The 19,437-nt window shown below is 46.4% G+C and overlaps 1 protein-coding gene across 11 annotated transcripts in view; it reads left to right on the top strand.

Moving 5' to 3' along the window:
• Positions 1 to 19,437, top strand: part of nfasca (neurofascin homolog (chicken) a) — a 143,617-nt gene that overhangs the window by 39,249 nt on the left and 84,931 nt on the right. For 9 of the 11 annotated variants that reach the window (XM_029775933.1, XM_029775936.1, XM_029775940.1 and 6 more), the window contains exon 1: positions 12,235 to 12,619. The exons of 1 other annotated variant lie outside the window; for it this stretch is intronic. The gene's annotated coding sequence lies outside the window, so the exon portion shown is untranslated. Of the gene's footprint in view, positions 1 to 12,234; positions 12,620 to 12,856; positions 12,912 to 19,437 lie in introns of those variants that run through there. One more of the 11 variants, XM_029775931.1, reaches the window with a different exon arrangement.

Here is a 19,437-nt window from a genome sequence, read left to right as displayed (position 1 = left end):
GCAAAAACCAATAATGTCCAGCAAGCTATTCTAGTCTAGCTTTTCTTGCATGGGACTCCAAGAGCTAAGGAGCTATTTTTTAAGGAGAGAGGCCAGCGGAGCACATGTGCGTGCGTATTGTGCAAGAGACAGAGGTTATAAATTAGAAGATTATACATAACCCATCATTCATTAGCTAAATATAAGGCTAATACTGCATTGAATGTATTACCTGAAAGAGGTAGCGTGGGACATCTATATATAGGGCTATATATATCAATCTTGAACAGGATTATTTATTTTAGATGTCATTTGAAACGAGTTGATAAGACTGCGAGAGAGTGCTTGCGCGTGCACTGATTTAAAGCACCGATATTTGAGTGATAGGCTGTTTTAAAACTCTGCAGCTGTAATAAAAAAAGATATATCTTTACAATTACAACATAAGGTTGCAGAGAAAACAATCTATGACTTGGGTGGCTGAAGTCTTTGACAATGTTTAAGGCCTTCCTCTGACACCGCCTGGTATAGAGGTTTCTGGATGACAGGAAGCTTGGCCACAGTGATGTACTGGGCCGTACTCACTACACGCTGTGTGTGTGTGTGTGTCTGTGTGTGTGTGTAAACGTGAAATTGATTGGGGCAGATGTTGCAGATGGCCCATGCTACAGATGGCCAGTCAGAGTCAGTCCAGTCCTGTCCTGTGTTATCTTGGCTGGCTGATCATTAGACATGCCGGCCTCTCTCTGTCCTCCTCAGGCTCCTGCTCCCCAGCTGCTACTGACGCCATTGTTCCTTCATACACTGCTGCTGGGGATGTTTGTGTGTGTTTGTGTGTGTGTGTGTTGGTGGGCACTCAGGCCTATGAGTTTGAGAAAGCTCTATCAGGTGTGTGTGAGTCGGTGTGAATGTGTGTGTAATTTAGCCAGTGTTTATGTGAGCACAAGAAATGGGGAGAGAAGGAGACAAGAAAGTGTGTTGTATGACCATATGTGTATGACCCTGTGTTCATATGATCCTTATGTCAGATGCGGGTAAGGAGGAGGCGTAAAGGAAGGGGGGGTGGGGTATTTTAAGCATGCTGGCAGGCGCCCTGGCCCTCCGCTCTGACCCTGCCCACCTCCTGGCCTTCTGGCCCCGACAGTTATTAACTGACGAAATGACCGCACCTCCTGTTGCTCTTTGGCCTCTTAAGACACACTGTGTGTGTGTGTGTGTGTGTGCGTGCGTGCGTGCGTGCGTGTGTGTGGATATCCAAATGTTAGTATTTGATTACTTATGTTCTATCGCGTCATTCTGATTGGTAGATAGTCAATAGCAAAATATTTTATTAATTTATTTTATTTTTGAACTTTGACTATCTGGATATCTGAAAAAATTTCACGATATTATTTGAATAGTAAAATAATTTAAAATACCCATCCCTTATGTGTGTGTGTGTGTGTGTGTGTGTGTGTGTGTGTGTGTGTGTGGTAGGGGCTGCTTCTTAAGACAGAGGGCCAAGGGTCAGACAATAAGGCGCCGCCTAACAGCTTGTGTTTGACTGACACGCAGTCTCAAGACAACACACATGCTGGCAGACATGGCCTGCTGTCACTGAGTGTGTGTGTAAAACATGTCTGCAGTGTCGTAATTAAAGGACGCTCTCCCGCTCTCTGCCTCACTCTTTATCTCCCTCTTTCTCTCTCTCTCTCTCTCTCTCTCTCTCTGTCTCTCTGTCTCTCTCTCTTTCTCCACCCCTCTCGCTTCCCCCCTCTCTCTCTGTCTCTCTCTCTTTCTTACCTCCCCTCTCTCTTTCCCTCTGTCTATCTCTCTCCCTCTCTCTGTCTCTCTCTGTCTCTCTCCCTCTCTCTGTCTCTCTCTCTCTCCTCCCCCCTCTTGATCTCTCTCTCTGTCCCTCTCTGTCCCTCTCTGTCCCTGTCTCTCTCTCTCTGTCTCTCTCTCTCTCTCTCTCTCTCTCTCTGTCTGTCCCTCTCAGTCCCTGTCTCTCTCTCTCTCTTTCTCTCTCTCTCTCTCTCTCTCTCTCTCTCTCTCTCTCTCTCTCTCTCTCTCTGTCTGTCCCTCTCAGTCCCTGTCTCTCTCTCTTTCTCTCTCTCTCTCTCGCTCTCTGTCTCTCTTTCTCTGTCTCTCTCCCTCCCTCTCTCTCCTCTCTAACTGCCTTATGATGACATGGTCACTGTGGTGTCATGTGTTACTGGAGTGTTATTGTGTTTCACTGCTCCATTCGCATAGTGTTTTTCAGTCTATAGTAACGGGCAAGGTGATTGTTTTGCGGTTTGTCTGAATTACGTTATTTACGTTGACATTTATCGAATTGAAACCCCTTTCATTAAGACAGCAAGAGAGCACATTATCACGAGTTCAACAAAGAGTCTGGTGAGAGTCCTTTCCTCTCCACGTTCGTCTGTCAGTTCGTCTGTCAGGTCTGTGTTTGTGGACCTTCCGCTGCTGCTGACAGATCAACAGGAAGCCATTTGTAAGAGGGGGGCTGTTGAGCATCACTGTAGTCACGACAACGCTTACCCAATTACTGGCTAGGCTTGCTCTGTCCCTCCATCTCTATCTTTCTCTTTCTTCTCTCTCTTGCGGTCTCTTTCTCTATATTTCTCTAACTTTCTCTATCTTTCTCTCTCTCTCTCTCTCTCTCTCTCTCTCTCTCTCTCTCTCTCTCTCTCTCTCTCTCTCTCTCTCTCTCTCTCTGTCTGTCTGGACTAAATGATCCTTTCTCTCTTTGTCTCTGTCCGCTTACTCTTTCTATTAACCCTAGTAGTTCTGTGGTTTTCATGCAACAGGAGTGGGGAGGGTTGACTGTGCGTACTGTGATTACACACCTCAGGAAGGCGCGTGTGTGTGTGTGTGTGTGTCTATGCTTGTGTTTGTGTGTGCCTGCCTGCCTCTGTGTGTGTATGATTCATGTGTATGTACGCCAGCTGAGCACACTGTGTCCTTTGGTGAGCGGTCATGTCTCGGTCACAAACAGCATCAGACAACCCGGTCAGCCAGGTCAGTATGTCCTGGTCCTGAAGCGACGGTGGTCGTTGCCCAGAAACATGTGACTGTAACATTGATCTAAAGAAGCCAGGCTAGGATGCTCCTTTTCCAGCACAGGTCTGTTATACAGTATCTCCTAATAGAACAAGGAAGTGGATTGGACACTCACAGGGTTTATGGTCTCATTCAGTTGACATGGAGGAGACAGAGTGTTTGTGTTTTTTTCTGCCTGCTTACTTCTGTGCACGGGTGTGTGTTTGCACGCCTGTGCGTGTGTGTGTGTGTGTGTGTGTGTGTGTGTGTGTGTGTGTGTGTGTGTGTGTGTGTGTGTGTGTGTGTCTGTTTGTGTTTGTGTGTGCCTGCCTGCCTCTGTGTGTGTATGATTCACGTGTCCCTTGGCTGTCCTCCTGCCCAGTGTGGTGCTTCATTGAAAGCCCTGGAGCTGAATGGAGAGAGGGCAGCCCTCCAGACCCTCCAGCAGAGCGCCCAGCTGCCCAGCTGCCCAGCAGCCCCACCTAGGGCTCTCCACTCTGGGCTCAGCCCGCTGACCTGTCACCTGCTGCCCTGGAGGTCAGTGTCCTGGGGTGATAGTGCTGCACGCTAGTTAGGGATGCTGTTTCATCTCTGGCTGTGTGCTGGCTATTTGGAATAGCCTACACGCAATAAAGATCTAAAGTCAGACTTACTGGAGCTACAGCCATGTTAGGATAATATACTTCAACAAATTACCATTCATTTAACAAGTCCTTTAAAATGATATACAACCACATACTGCAGCTACACACCTACCAGTTAGCCTAGATGTTACACGACAAGCCATCACACAGGGTAAATCCATTTGAATTCAATCCCTTTTGTTTTAAAACAAAACATTCCCTACATGTTTGCCCATGGAAGAAGTGGTCAGAAAGTGACTTTTTAGACCTGAATGCCAAAACATAAAGAGATAGAGGTGCTCAGATCGACCCATTTCAATCATAGAAATACAATTCATAGAATGGACCTATCCCTTCAGACCAATTTATCTGGTACACCAGTCAAGTGTGAATTGAAGTTGTAATTTCTAATTACTACCAAAAAATATGGCCCCATTCAAGTCATTTTGTCACGCCCTGACCTTAGAGAACTTGTTTTATTCTCTATTTTGTTAGGTCAGGGTGTGACTTGGGTGGGCATATCTATATGTCTATTTCTTTGTTGGCCCAGTATGGTTCCCAATCAGAGGCAGCTATTTATCATTGTCTCTGATTGGGGATCATACTCAGGCAGCCCTTTTTCCCACCTGTGATTGTGGGATCTTGTTTTTGCTTAGGTGCTGTGTTGCCTGCAGAACTTTACGGTCGTTTTTGTATTTTGTTGTTTTGACGGTGTTCATTTGAAAATAAAGGAATATGCTCGCCTACCACGCTGCACCTTGGTCCATTTCTAACGACGAGCGTAACACATTTACTTACGTCTGGACCTCCAACCATTTTTGTGGTATCATTTGAAAGTTTCAATTTGATTCCCATTTTAGTACATTTATCAGCCTAAACACGACACCCACCCTGTATTCAAGAGCATGTTGTGTCTCAAACGATGGTGGGCACAAAACCACAAAAACCTCAGATGAAGTAAAACATTTTTTTTTCAGCAAATCATGAAATAGTTTGACAACCCTGTTTCTTAAGCTTTTAAATGATATCATTCTCCACCGTTTATCTTGTCCAGTGATGAAGACATGGATGTCTCATGGTATGGCGGGGTATGCAAAAGAGGTCAACATTGAGCACTTTAATTGAGCACTTTAATCCAAGAAGTAACTTTCTGAGTACTCCTACAATGGGCAAATATGTATGGAAGATTTTGTTCAAATCAAAAGTGGTGCTGTCAAAAAGTGATGGAATTCAAATGGATTTACCCAACAATAAATTCAGCAGCCTGATCACTAGAAATAGACTTCAATTCCGGACGTTTGAAAAGGTCCCCAAAATGTTAATATATGCCTCCCTCGGCACGCACAAACATTTTTGAAAAACAAATGCCCAGCACTGAGCGCAAACTCATGATGCTCGGAGCATGCAGCTTAGACCTCAGTTCACAATGCTCTATCAAGCCGTGAGAATACTTGATAACAGTTGATAGAAACAGTGCCTTGTTTTTAATTATTTTGTTTTAAGACCACCCCAAACCATAGCCCTAACCTTAACCACTTGGAATGAATACCTAAACTGTTAACCTTTCATTTGTTTCTGTTTAAATCCCGTAACCACGAGGAATTAACCCTGTAACCACGCAGAATTAATGAGTCAAAATTTGAGGTTCATCAATATTACGGGAAACTCCGAGATCTTGTTGGAATTCAGTGTGTCACTGAGTAAGGCAAAATGCCTCATGGTTTATGCTTATTTCAACCATCGATGTTGTGTAAATGTTTTGACAGTCAGTCATAGTCACAGTACCCTTGAGCAGCTAGCTACATACGTGCTGTAGAAACATCATTTTGATTTTGCTGATTTTGTGGTTCAACTTTTCAAGCATCACCATTAGTAAACTATGTGTACGGGAATGCGCAGACACCCGTTATGTCATGCTTATAAGGGCTTGTAAAGTGTTATAAAGCTTGTATGTATGCCAATTCTGAGCGTGACTAGAACTCTTGTGGTTCACGTGCTCATACAGCGTTCTTGTAATTAGCCATCAGTCCTCTTGTACCGTTATCAGGCCACACAAGCACACACACACAAACACATCTCCTAACGCTGTTGTTAGTTGCTAATGAAGCCCCTCTCTGTCCAGTTGAGAGATACTGGGAGATAAACAACGGCTTCTGGGACATCCTGTTTATCACTCAGCGTTCTGCTCCAGGGGTCCACGCAAGGTTAAACGCCCTGTAATGCTGTTAGCTAGTGCTCCAAATTTTTGTTTCTCTTTCTCTCATCTCTGTTCTCTTTATAGCTTGTTTTCCATGACCATGTCTCTTTTCTTTCTCTTTCTCTCTGCGCGAAAACTACAAGGGGCTCTCTGTTTTCCTCTAAAACCCTGATGTCGGACTCGTCTCTCTCCCTCTCTCCTCTATCCTCCTCCGGCTCTCGCCCTCCCTCATTTTAGGCTACCCCCTCCCTCTGTTCTTTTATTCCCTCTCTCTCTGTCGCTTTAAATATTTAAACAGCTCAATTAGCGTGGTACCTGATGCCAATGAGACAAGGGGCCTTTTATGTTCAACCATCTGTCTGTGTGTGTGAGTGTGTGTGTGCGCGCGCACGCACGCATGCCTTAGCTTCTTTGCTAGACTTGTACGTACTGTACAAGTAAACAAGCTTGGACACTCGGACACTGGTGGTCAGTCTCTTTGCCCCCGATGTGTTCCCTCTTCTCTATATGGAAACCCTTTACACAGAGCCCCATTGACCACCCCAATAACTTCTGGAGCCCACATTACAGACGTCAGTAGAGAAGGAATGTGATACATTGTCCCTCCACCATTAGGGAAAACCCACTGGCCTTTAGACAGACCCACAGAGAGAATACAACCAGTTGTATGTGTGTGTGTCTGTGTGTCTGTGTGTGTGTGTGTGTGTGTGTGTGTGTGTGTGTGTGTGTGTGTGTGTGTGTGTGTGTGTGTGTGTGTGTGTGTGTGTGTGTGTGTGTTGGGCTACAGCACGTTTTTCTTTGTTTCTTTCGAGGACTCCAATATACAACTGTACAGTCTTTCAACCATGAATAACAATACACACTCCCGTCAATAGTACATTGATCTCACCAAGGGAATTACATGGTCAAATGTGACACCTGAAGCCAATAGATGTCTAGAGCTACAGTAACATAATGATAATGACCATGGATTAGATATACAGTGCTTTTGGAAAGTATTCAGACCACTTGACTTTTTCCCACATTTTGTTACGTTTGAAATGTATCAAATTGTTTGTTTTCCTTATCTACACACAATACCCCATAATGACGAAGCAAAAACAGGATTTTAGACATTTTTGCAAATTTATTACAAATAAAAAAGGGAAATATCACATTTACCTAAGTATTCAGACTCTTTACTCGGCACTTTGTTGAAGCACATTTGGCAGCGATTACAGCCTTGAGTCTTCTTGGGTATGATGCTACAAGCTTGGCACACCTGTATTTGTGGAGTTTCTCCCATTCATCTCTGCAGATTCTCTCAAGCTTTGTCAGGTTGGATGGGGAGCGTTGCTGCACAGCTATTTTCAGGTCTCTACAGAGATGTTCGATCGGGTTCAAGTCCGGGCTCTAGCTGGGCCACTCAAGGACATTCAGAGACTTGTCCCGAAGTCACTCCTGCGTTGTCTTGGCTGTGTGCTTGGGGTTGTTGTCCTGTTGGAAGGTGAACCTTCACCCCAGTCTGAGGTCCTGAGCACTCTGGAGCAGGTTTTCATCAAGGATCTCTGTACTTTGCTCCGTTCATCATTCCCTCAATCCTGACTAGTCTCCCAGTCCTTGCCGCTGAAAAATATCCCCACAGCATGATGCTGCCACCACCGTGCTTCACTGTAGTGATGGTGCCAGGTTTCCTCCAGATGTGATGTTTGGCATTCAGACAAAATAGTTCAATCTTGGTTTCATCAGACGAGAGAATCTTGTTTCTCATGGTCAGAGAGTCCTTTAAGTGCGTTTTGGCAAACTCCAAGCAGGCTATCATGTGCCTTTTACTGAGGAGTGGCTTCCATCTGGCCACTCTACCATAAAGGCCTGATTGGTGGAGTAGGGCAGAGATGGTTGTCCTTCTGGAAGGTTTGGCCATCTCCACAGAGGAACTCTGGAGCTTTGTCTAGTGACCATCAGGTTCTTGGTCCTCCCTGACCAAGGCTCTTCTCCCCCGATTGCTCAGTTTGTTCTGGCTGCCAATGATGGAGGCCACTGTGTTATTGGGGACCTTCGATGCTGCAGACATTCTTTTCGTAACCTTCCCCAGATCTGTGCCTCGGCACAATCCTGTCTCGGAGCGCTACGGACAATTCCTTCGACCTCATCGCTTGGTTTTTGCTCTGACATGCACTGTCAACTGTGGGACCTTATATAGACAGTTGTGTACCTTTCCAAATCATGTCCAATCAATTGAATTTACCACAGGTGGACTCAAATCAAGTTGGAGAAATATCTCAAGAATGATCAATGGAAACAGGATGCACCTGAGCTCAATTTCAAGTCTCATAGCAAAGGGTCTGACTACTCATGTAAAAACTTTTTTTTCTTTTTATACATTGGCAAAAAATTATGAAACCTGTTTTCACTTTGTCATTATGGGGTATTGTGTGTAGATTGATGAGAAAAATAACTACACTGCTCAAAAAAATAAAGGGAACACTTAAACAACACAATGTAACTCCAAGTCAATCACACTTCTGTGAAATCAAACTGTCCACTTAGGAAGCAACACTGATTGACAATAAATTTCACATGCTGTTGTGCAAATGGAATAGACAACAGGTGGAAATTATAGGCAATTAGCAAGACACCCCCAATAAAGGAGTGGTTCTGCAGGTGGTGACCACAGACCACTTCTCAGTTCCTATGCTTCCTGGCTGATATTTTGGTCACTTTTGAATGCTGGCGGTGCTTTCACTCTAGTGGTAGCATGAGACGGAGTCTACAACCCACACAAGTGGCTCAGGTAGTGCAGCTCATCCAGGATGGCACATCAATGCGAGCTGTGGCAAGAAGGTTTGCTGTGTCTGTCAGCGTAGTGTCCAGAGCATGGAGGTGCTACCAGGAGACAGGCCAGTACATCAGGAGACGTGGAGGAGGCCGTAGGAGGGCAACAACCCAGCAGCAGGACCGCTACCTCCGCCTTTGTGCAAGGAGGAGCAGGAGGAGCACTGCCAGAGCCCTGCAAAATGACCTCCAGCAGGCCACAAATGTGCATGTGTCTGCTCAAACGGTCAGAAACAGACTCCATGAGGGTGGTATGAGGGCCTGATGTCCACAGGTGGGGGTTGAGCTTACAGCCCAACACCGTGCAGGACGTTTGGAATTTGCCAGAGAACACCAAGATTGGCAAATTCGCCACTGGCGCCCTGTGCTCTTCACAGATGAAAGCAGGTTCACACTGAGCACATGTGACAGATGTGACAGAGTCTGGAGACGCCGTGGAGAACGTTCTGCTACCTGCAACATCCTCCAGCATGACCGGTTTGGCGGTGGGTCAGTCATGGTGTGGGGTGGCATTTCTTTGGGGGGCCGCACAGCCCTCCATGTGCTCGCCAGAGGTAGCCTGACTGCCATTAGGTACCGAGATGAGATCCTCAGACCCCTTGTGAGACCATATGCTGGTGCGGTTGGCCCTGGGTTCCTCCTAATGCAAGACAATGCTAGACCTCATGTGTCTGGAGTGTGTCAGCAGTTCCTGCAAGAGGAAGGCATTGATGCTATGGACTGGCCCGCTCGTTCCCCAGACCTGAATCCAATTGAGCATATCTGGGACATCATGTCTCGCTCCATCCACCAACGCCACGTTGCACCACAGACTGTCCAGGAGTTGGCAGATGCTTTAGTCCAGGTCTGGGAGGAGATCCCTCAGGAGACCATCCGCCACCTCATCAGGAGCATGCCCAGGCGTTGTAGGGAGGTCATACAGGCACGTGGAGGCCACACACACTACTGAGCCTCATTTTGACTTGTTTTAAGGACATTACATCAAAGTTGGATCAGCCTGTAGTGTGGTTTTCCACTTTAATTTTGAGTGTGACTCCAAATCCAGACCTCCATGGGTTGATAAATTGGATTTCCATTGATTATTTTTGTGTGATTTTGTTGTCAGCACATTCAACTATGTAAAGGAAAAAAGTATTTAATAAGATTATTTAATTCATTCAGATCTAGGATGTGCTATTTTAGTGTTCCCTTTATTTTTTTGAGCAGTGTATTTTGAATACTTTCTGAATACACTGTATATAGCTTTCCCAGGTGCTCAAAGCTCTTTACATTACTCCCACTGACTGTGTTAATGAGTAGTGAGAACTAGCAGACAGAGATCGCTTTGGCCCTCTAGGCAGGACTGGAGCTGGATGTGTACCACTGCTGTTCATCCACTGTTGGTTGTTGACCTAGAGAGCGATAGAGAGAGACACTAGGGCACCGGGACTTGTAGAGTTAACCTTTAATAACCTTTCTGTTCTATTAGCCAGGCAAATAATACGTTTGTTCTAAATATCGCTCCCTTTTATTTGGCCCCTGAACCAAACCAAACCCCGAGTCATCAGACAGGGTCAGAGTGGGAAAGCAGGGAGCGTTCTTCTGCTCCAGATCATCATTCTAATCCTGAGATGCTCTGATCTGTTCATCTGAACATTTGATTTATTTACTCATTACTGGAAGGAAAATAATGAGTCACCTTTGTCCACATTCAGAGGCCTGCTATCGTTGTGTGCATGTTTGTGTGTATGTCTGTGTGTGTGTGTGTATGTGTATGTGTGTGTCTACTGACTTGTCTTTGTTGATTAAAGGGAATTGCAGTATAAATCGCCCAGGGTGAATGGACCCATACAAGGTTCAATAACCGGAAGATATCATGGGATGGGGTAATGTGTGTGTGTGCGTATGTGCATGTTTGTGATAAAGGGGTCGACCACACAGTTAATTATCACTTGGCCCCTGGCATAAAGTGAGCCCAGTTATTTTAGATCTGCCATCCTTTATACTGTCTATGCTGTATAAAACTCTGACGTGGGACTCGTCTCTCTCTCTCTCTGTGTCCCCCAATATATCTTCTTTCTTGGGTAAATCCTCCAACTATCTCACCCTCATAGTTAGAGAGAGACGCTAATATCATAGATGACTCCTGCCGTCTAATTTCACCGCTCTAGCTACAGCGTGAATCAGCTACTAACACAGCCTCTTAAACTGTGTTGTTGATAGACACAAACTCTTGGAGGAAGATAGACATTACAACAAGTGGTTGTGATCACAAGAAACAACCAATGCATTTCTTCATCAAAACTCTTCGATGTACGCTCAAGCAGTCTCCCATAGCTCTACGCTATAAGCCGCTGTCACCATTTTCTGGCGTGTGTTCTGAGTGCTTTTGTCTCTTCTTGTGTGTGTTTCTGGGCGCAGCAAGAGAATCAGTCAGTCAAGAGAAAGTTTGTTTGTGTATCTGTGTCCGTGCACGTGGGTAAGTGTGTCTCTGTTTGTGCGTATCTCTAAGTATGTGTGTGTGTGTGTGGGGGGGGGGGTTGTGGTTGGAGGTGGGCTGTTGTTAGGTTAGCGACTTAGTGTGTTACTGGTGGGGTGGGGGTTATTGATTGGTTGGGTAAGGGTGTTTCGGAGCGGTTGATTGGGTGAGGATGGGCTGAGCGAGCGGTAGACAGACGTGAGGTGAGGAGGTCAAACCCAGACGCCACAGGGGGATTTCTACACCGTCACCCCGCCCCCCCCGATCTTCTTCACCCGCAAATCTGATTAAACAACACACTATTGCTTTCTTTACACCCCCCCTCCATGTCCCCCTCTCCTCTTGCTGCTCCTCTGTGACCCCCAGCCTACTCAAGACCCTGTTGGTGATATTTAAGATGCCCCTACGGCCTCTATGCTTAGATAACCCCCACCCCCTCACACAACAGAATACCCAAACACACACATTCTTTGCCCTAACTGCCCCCTTTCCACACGCACGCACCCAGGACCCCGCACGTGTACACACACTCTCTCCTGAGAAACGCACTCTCTCCTGAGAACCCACACGCTCCCTCTATCTCTGGCCTGCCTGACCCCACGTCCAGCCGTGGCAGGGTCGACCATAAGAACCACGTAATCCTCCCCAGCTGAGGGTCTACCTCGGTGGGCTACATCGGCAGCTACGCCTCAGAGCAGTACGCATGGACGAGCCTGTGTGTGTGTGTGTGTGTGTTTGTTCGTGATGTGTGTGTTCATGCACGATTGACTGTGTCTTATATGTGCGAGTGTGCTCTGCATGTGTGTTCACGCATGGATGACGTGTGTGTTTGCGCTTTTATGTCTTCGTCTATGTATGCGTGTGTGTGCTTGAGCGTGCTTGTGTGTAGATGCATTTTTGTGTCTTTGACTGGTTTTGGCTGTGTGTGTGTGTGTGTGATAGTGCATGCACATGTGTGAGTTTGTGTCAATGTGTGTGTGTGTGTGTTTGTCTCTTTCTATGTGTGTGTGTGGTGTGTGAGTGTGTGTGTATGAACGATTGTGCACGCGTGTGTTTCCGAGCAAGTGGGGGGAGGGGCTAATGAATAATTCATGAGGTGGGCAGGGAGAAGACAAGGGGGCGGTAGCAGATGGAGGATCTGTGTTTGTGAGGATGTTTGTGTGGATGTGGAACGAACCAGAGCGAGGACAGAGACAGACACAGAGAGAGAGAGAGAGAGAGAGAGAGAGAGAGAGAGAGAGAGAAAAAATAGAGTGTGAAAGAGAGAGGAGGCATCAGTCTTTCTATAGCGTTATCAAATTAACTTGCCCTGTGTTCTGTTTCTTCCTGTGTGTGTGACTGGAGGACAATCTGTCAGTCGGTTTTATTTCAGTCGGTTTTATTTCCTGGATCTGGATGTACCAGGGGGGACGTTTCGTGACATAACACTGAGCCCAGAGGACCAGACTAGGACTTCCTGTGATGGGGAAGCAGTATTCTCTAGGGGAGCACAATTTCACCTGATCAGGAACCCTCCACTGATCGGTAATCTGTCTCTCTTCAGAGATGTCTGTTTGTAATTGTGTGTGTGTGTGTGTGTGTGTGTGTGTGTGTGTGTGTGTGTGTGTGTGTGTGTGTGTGTGTGTGTGTGTGTGTGTGTGTGTGTGTGCTGTCTGTGTGTGTGTGTGTGTGTGTGTGTGTGTGTGTGTGTGTGTGTGTGTGTGTGTGTGTGTGTGTGTGTGTGTGTGTGTGTGTGTGTGTGCTGTCTGTGCCCGGCAGAAAGATGCTTTTGTTAGAGTGCTCCACTATGTGTGTTTCAAAGGCTGTCATAGAGATGGTAAGTGTGTGTGCTCTCATTTGCAGAGCTCTCATATTGCCGCTGTGTATGTGTGTGTTTGCATATGGACGTTTCATTCATATTTCCATATTGTGGTTATGCGTGTTCACTCTACCGTGCTTTGGCGGGGAAAAAAACGCTTTTTTTTTTAACAATTTGGGATATTATCATACAATAATGTTTTCGTTCATGGTCATGAAAAATCCTTACAATCCTCTTTTGAGGAACGCTGACAACGGTTTTTGTTGTTGTTGTTGTCATACGTGGTTCCATTTTGTCCTGTGGTGTTTGTCTTTAACGAAAGCAAGTTGTTTCATTTTTACGAACCGGAATGGAGCCTAACCAATAATCAAATCATTGAAGTAGCCCAGGTGCATGTCTAATTACTGCCTTCTCAGATTTGTCTGGTGCTCTGTTGTTAGAAGGATGTTCCGCTGTGTTCTAAGCTTTGTGAGGTAGAAAGGACATTCACCCATGACCCATGCGCTAGTTAAAATGAAGAATAACAGCGTGTGCCGTGTCAATACTGCCGCACGCACTGATCGGTCTGTCTGACACGGTTTGATTGCTGTTATTGATCATGTCTTTGGGACCACAGGCGACATGCTGCCTCGATCAACCATATCAGTCTAGTGTAAATGTCGCTGCTGCCCGTTGCCCGTCGTACTCTGTCTCTCTAACAATGGTCATTCATACTTTGTCTGTCTGTACTGAGTGATTGTGTGTTGCCTGGTCTGGCGTGTCTGTGTGACAGGAGGTTGGTGGCACCTCAATTGGGGAGGACGGGCTCATAGTAATGGCTGGAACAGAGTACATGGAATGGTTAAATGGAATGGTATCGAACTGATCAAATACATGGTTTCCGTGTTTGATGCCATACCATTCACTTCGTTCCAGCCATTATGATGAGCCGTCCTCCCCTCAGCAGCCCCCTGTGATCGGTGTGCACTGTCTATGGCTACTCCATCTGCCTCTGTTAGAAACCTGGTGATGCCATTGTCATACCACTCCCCTGCATGTGTGTGCACATGAGTGTGTGTTTCTGTGTGTGTGTGTGTGTGTGTGTGTGTGTGTGTGTGTGTGTGTGTGTGTGTGTGTGTGTGTGTGTGTGTGTGTGTGTGTGTGTGTGTGTGTGTGTGTGTGTGTGTGTGTGTGTGTGTCACAGTAATCTGCCTATGGCTTCTTGTCTCTCCCAGTGTGTTTGGTAATATGTTGATGCTGCTGTCTTGGTGTTTGTGTGTGTGTTCTGTGATGTCAGCGGTGTTCCAGCTTTGAGCTGTTGTCAGACAGATGAGAGATCTTTGCGTCAGAACTCTCCTTAGCTGACCGTTAGTCAGACACACATTGGAAGAGACAAGAATCTATCAGCAGGTTAACACACACATGAAAACAGACACACACATGAAAACAGACACACACATGAAAACAGACACACACACACACGAAAACAGACACACACATGAAAACAGACACACACACACACACACATGAAAACAGACACACACACGAAAACAGACACACACACACACGCACACGAAAACAGACACACACACACACACGAAAACAGACACACACACATGAAAACAGACACACACATGAAAACAGACACACACACACACACACACACACACATGAAAACAGACACACACACACACACACATGAAAACAGACACACACATGAAAACAGACACACACATGAAAACAGACACACACATGAAAACAGACACACACACACACACACATGAAAATAGACACACACATGAAAACAGACACACACACACAAAAACAGACACACACACGAAAACAGACACACACACACTTGTGCATAATCAAGCAGACATACCTACACACACATGCGCTCACATTTGTATGCATATACTAATGGCCATACTTGTCTGTCCATCAAACTCGATAATGACGTTACTCCAAGGTAGGGTGGACGTTGCACATGGAGTGCTGATACCGCCACCACAATCATGAACAAGCGCTGGCAACTGACAATTTCAATCCGGCTTTGGAATCATTCACAATCACAGGGTTCCCTATCCTATGTTTTCCAATTCATCAAGTAACACGCAAAAACAAGAGCATGGCTGGGTCAGGTTTACGACTGACATGGTAGAGGGTGGTGTGTGCACTGCACAATGGGGTAGTGTGTGTGTCTCTCTGCCTGTCCGTGTGTGTGTGCTTGTGTAAGTGAGCGTTATTGTGTTACAGTGGGGTTCTTAGACACTGTGTGTGTGTGGAGGGTTATTGCGTACATTGGGAGTAGCGGGTCAGAGAGAGAAAGAGAGAGGAGAGAGAGTGGAGGGAGAGTGGAGAGAGAGATGGAGAGAGGGAGGGGAGCGAGAGACAGGGGAGAGAAAGAGAGGGGGGAGAGAGAAGGGGGGAGAGAGAGTGGAGAGAGAGACAGATGGGGAGAGGGAGGGGAGAGAAAGAGAGAGGAGAGAGAGTGGAGAGAGAGACAGCGGGGAGAGAGGGGGGAGAGAAAGAGAGAGGAGAGAGAGTAGAGAGAGAGACAGATGGGGAGAGAGAGGGGAGAGAAAGAGAGAGAGAGAGTGGAGAGAGAGAGGGGAGAGAGAGAGGGGAGAGAAATAGAGGGGGAGAGAGAAGGGGGAGAGAGAGTGGAGAGAGAGCCAGATGGGGAGAGGGAGGGGAGAGAAAGAGAGAGGAGAGAGAGTGGAGAGAGAGACAGACGGGGAGAGAGAGGGGAGAGAAAGAGAGAGGAGAGAGAGTAGAGAGAGAGACAGATGGGGAGAGAAAGAGAGAGGAGAGAGATGGGGAGAGGGAGGGGAGAGAGTGGAGAGAGAGAGGGGGAGAGAGGGGAGAGAAAGAGAGGGGAGAGAGAGAGAGAGGGGCGAGAGAGAGAGGGGGAGAGAGGGGGAGATAAAGAGAGGGGAGAGAAAGAGACGGGAGAGAGAGAGTGTGAGAGAGAGAGGAGAGAAAGAGAGCCTCATCCTTTGTTCCTAGGCGGTAGGAGGAAGAGGTTAATGTAGCCAGCGAGAGAGAGAGATAGAGAGAGGACAGAGGAGGGGAGAGGCCTAATGGATCCAGACGGCCTTTCACTGTTAATATTTGGACTGGAGCCTTCAAATCAACCTCACCCCCCCTTTCTCTGCTCACCCTTCTCTCCATTCCTCCATCCCCCCCATCTCAACTACCCTTGCGGGCAGATGCAAACATATTCTCACTATAGGACTGGCCATTTTTCTCTTCAATAGACAGGGGAAAGAGACCGTAGATGTCAGTCCAGTATGCATAGTGTCTGAGGTATACTGGGACTCACCATTTGTCACAGTGATATGGTGTATTGCAGGGCCACAGAATATTGTAGGCATGTTGTGTTCATGTGTTTATATGTCTGTGTGAGAGTTCACGTCTATCTCTCTCTCTCAATTGCCTCCTCTAACGCTTTATTTTATCACCCCCCTCGCCACACATCCCTCTCCTTGTTTTGTTTACCCCCTCTCCTCATCCCTCCCTCCCCTCTCCATCCCTGCCATTCTAACCCCAGTTTTTTACGTAACAGATTTTTGCCGCTGACGACGCTCGTCTTCTGTCATAAAAAGTTAAGCTTTTCACCGCGTGTTTGTGTCACAACACCCGCTAAGCGTTTCCGTCCCATCGCGCTGGTCGTGTGTGTGTGTGTGTGTGTGTGTGTGTGTGTGTGTGTGTGTGTGTGTGTGTGTGTGTGTGTGTGTGTGTGTGTGTGTGTGTGTGTGTGTGTGTGTGTTGTCTGATAAACCCATCAACAGAATAAAAAAAACATATGCAACAAAAAGGCCAGTCAGAGGAAAAGCCCGCGTGTTAGAGCTTTAACTGACCACCAGCTTCTGAGTTGCAGGGAATGTTCCTTAGTGAATGTTCCTTAGTGAATGTTCCTTAGGGAATGTTCCTTAGTGAATGTTCCTTAGTGAATGTTCCTTAGTGAATGTTCCTTAGTGAATGTTCCTTAGTGAATGTTCCTTAGTGAATGTTCCTTAGGGAATGTTCCTTAGGGAATGTTCCTTAGTGAATGTTCCTTAGTGAATGTTCCTTAGGGAATGTTCCTTAGTGAATGTTCCTTAGTGAATGTTCCTTAGGGAATGTTCCTTAGTGAATGTTCCTTAGTGAATGTTCCTTAGGGAATGTTCCTTAGGGAATGTTCCTTAGTGAATGTTCCTTAGTGAATGTTCCTTAGGGAATGTTCCTTAGTGAATGTTCCTTAGTGAATGTTCCTTAGTGAATGTTCCTTAGGGAATGTTCCTTAGGGAATGTTCCTTAGGGAATGTTCCTTAGTGAATGTTCCTTAGTGAATGTTCCTTAGGGAATGTTCCTTAGTGAATGTTCTAGAGAACTGTTTTGTGTGTCACCGGGGAACACAGGAAGGTAACTCTCATTACCTGGCAACCCCCTGGTACAGCCAGGTAACCCGCGGTAACAGAAAAGATGAAAGGAGGAATTGATGAGGAGAGGAGAGGAGAAGGGGATGAATGAGGAGAACAGGAAGTCAGTCTTTTGTTCCCAAGGGATGCATCTGTTGTGCCTGTGAGCCAAGTGCTTAACCTACATTACTCAGTCTGTGTGTGTGTGTGTTGTCCATATGTTGTGTATGTTTGTGTTATTTATACTCAAAGCCCCCTGGTATACGGCTGCTACTGTAAGACGCACTATCAAACATTTACACTCCGTAGCATAGTCTACTGTAACACACCTGCTAAAAGCCCCAGGCAGCATGGTGATAACCTACATAGCTTCACTGACTGTCCAGATGTGTGTGTGTGTGTGTGTGTGTGTTTGTCGTGGATTGTAATCTCTACTGTAAGGCTCTCTCCCGCTTTCTCTCTGTCACTCTCTCTTTCTCTGTCTCTCTCTCCCCCCTCTCGCTCTCTGTCTCTCTCTCTATTCCTGTCTCTCTCTGTCTCTCTTTCTGATTGTGGCACAAAGAGAGAGATTGTTATGTTTTAAGGTTAATAAAATGATGTATACTGTGGGGTTCGTTAAGGTTACACTTCTGCCTGCCTGCCTGCCTGCCTGCCTGCCTGCCTGCCTGCCTGCCTGCCTGCCTGCCTGCCTGTCTGTCTGTCTGTCTGTGTGTGTGTGTGTGTGTGCTAACTTGTCATGACACAAATACTGCTTTGCTAAATATCACAATATACCAACACCCCTCCCCTCCACACGCCTCTCCCTCTCTTCTGTTCATTTCTCATCCCCTCTCCCTCTCTTCTGTTCATTTCTCATCCCCTCTCCCTCTCTTCTGTTCATTTCTCATCCCCTCTCCCTCTCTTCTGTTCATTTCTCATCCCCTCTCCCTCTCTTCTGTTCATTTCTCATCCCCTCTCCCTCTCTTCTGTTCATTTCTCATCCCCTCTCCCTCTCTTCTGTTCATTTCTCATCCCCTCTCCCTCTCTTCTGTTCATTTCTCATCCCCTCTCCCTCTCTTCTGTTCATTTCTCATCCCCTCTCCCTCTCTTCTGTTCATTTCTCATCCCCTCTCCCTCTCTTCTGTTCATTTCTCATCCCCTCTCCCTCTCTTCTCCACCAAACGTCTGAGGCTGAGACAGGACGCTTTATGAGTTTACTGTTGAGGTAAACAAAATACTGTAGATTGGTCTCCGAGACTGATGCTACTAGAGTACTCCTATGGTACTAATCTTAATTATGCTAATGACTGTGACATGGTGACCATAATGAAGGCTTTTCGTAGCGGTCGCCTGTTAATGTCTTTGTCTGAGAGGAACCACAGCCAACGTTTAGCTTCTCTGTCTGTTAGGACGGAGGGAGACTTAAGCCTTAAGATGATATTGAAGTCAAACAGACTGTTAGCGTTAAGAAAGAGCAGCTCATCAGAATGCGCATATATTATTCCCAGCCGTCCCCCTGACTAACTGTAGCAGCCCCCTCCTCCCGGCATCAGGAGACACACGCGCACGCACACACACACACACACACACACACACGCGCATGCACACACACACACACACACACCAACGCATTCACACACACACACACACGCACGCACACACACACACACACACACACACACACACACACACACACCAACGCATTCACACACACATGCGCGCACACACACGCGTGCGCACACACACACACACACACACACACATAGACACCGAAGCTTTCCTGCACACACACACACACACACACACACACACACACACACACACACACACACTTTGGGAATAATGCTGATGTTTGTAGCAGTTGGAGTAAAGGAAATATAGCCTACCATTGTCTGTGGGAAATTCTCTTTTTGAATACAAAGTAAATGTTTTAAAATAAGTAAAAGTTTTTTTAGTGCATTCTGATAGTATTTAGACCCATTGACTTTTTCCACATTTTGTTACGTTACAGCCTTATTCTGAAATTGATTAAATTGCTTTTTTCCTCATCAATCTACACATGATGACAAAGCAAAGTCCGGGCTCTGGTTGGGCCACTCAAGGACATTCAGAGACTTGTCCTGTAGCAACTCCTGCGTTGTCTTGACTGTGTGCTTGGGGTCATTGTCCTGTTGGAAGGTGAA

This window comes from Salmo trutta, chromosome 14, assembly GCF_901001165.1.
Source record: "Salmo trutta chromosome 14, fSalTru1.1, whole genome shotgun sequence".
NCBI classification, from domain to species: domain Eukaryota; kingdom Metazoa; phylum Chordata; class Actinopteri; order Salmoniformes; family Salmonidae; genus Salmo; species Salmo trutta.
Note: the sequence above shows the minus strand (reverse complement) of the source record. Positions and strands in the feature narration are given on the sequence as shown.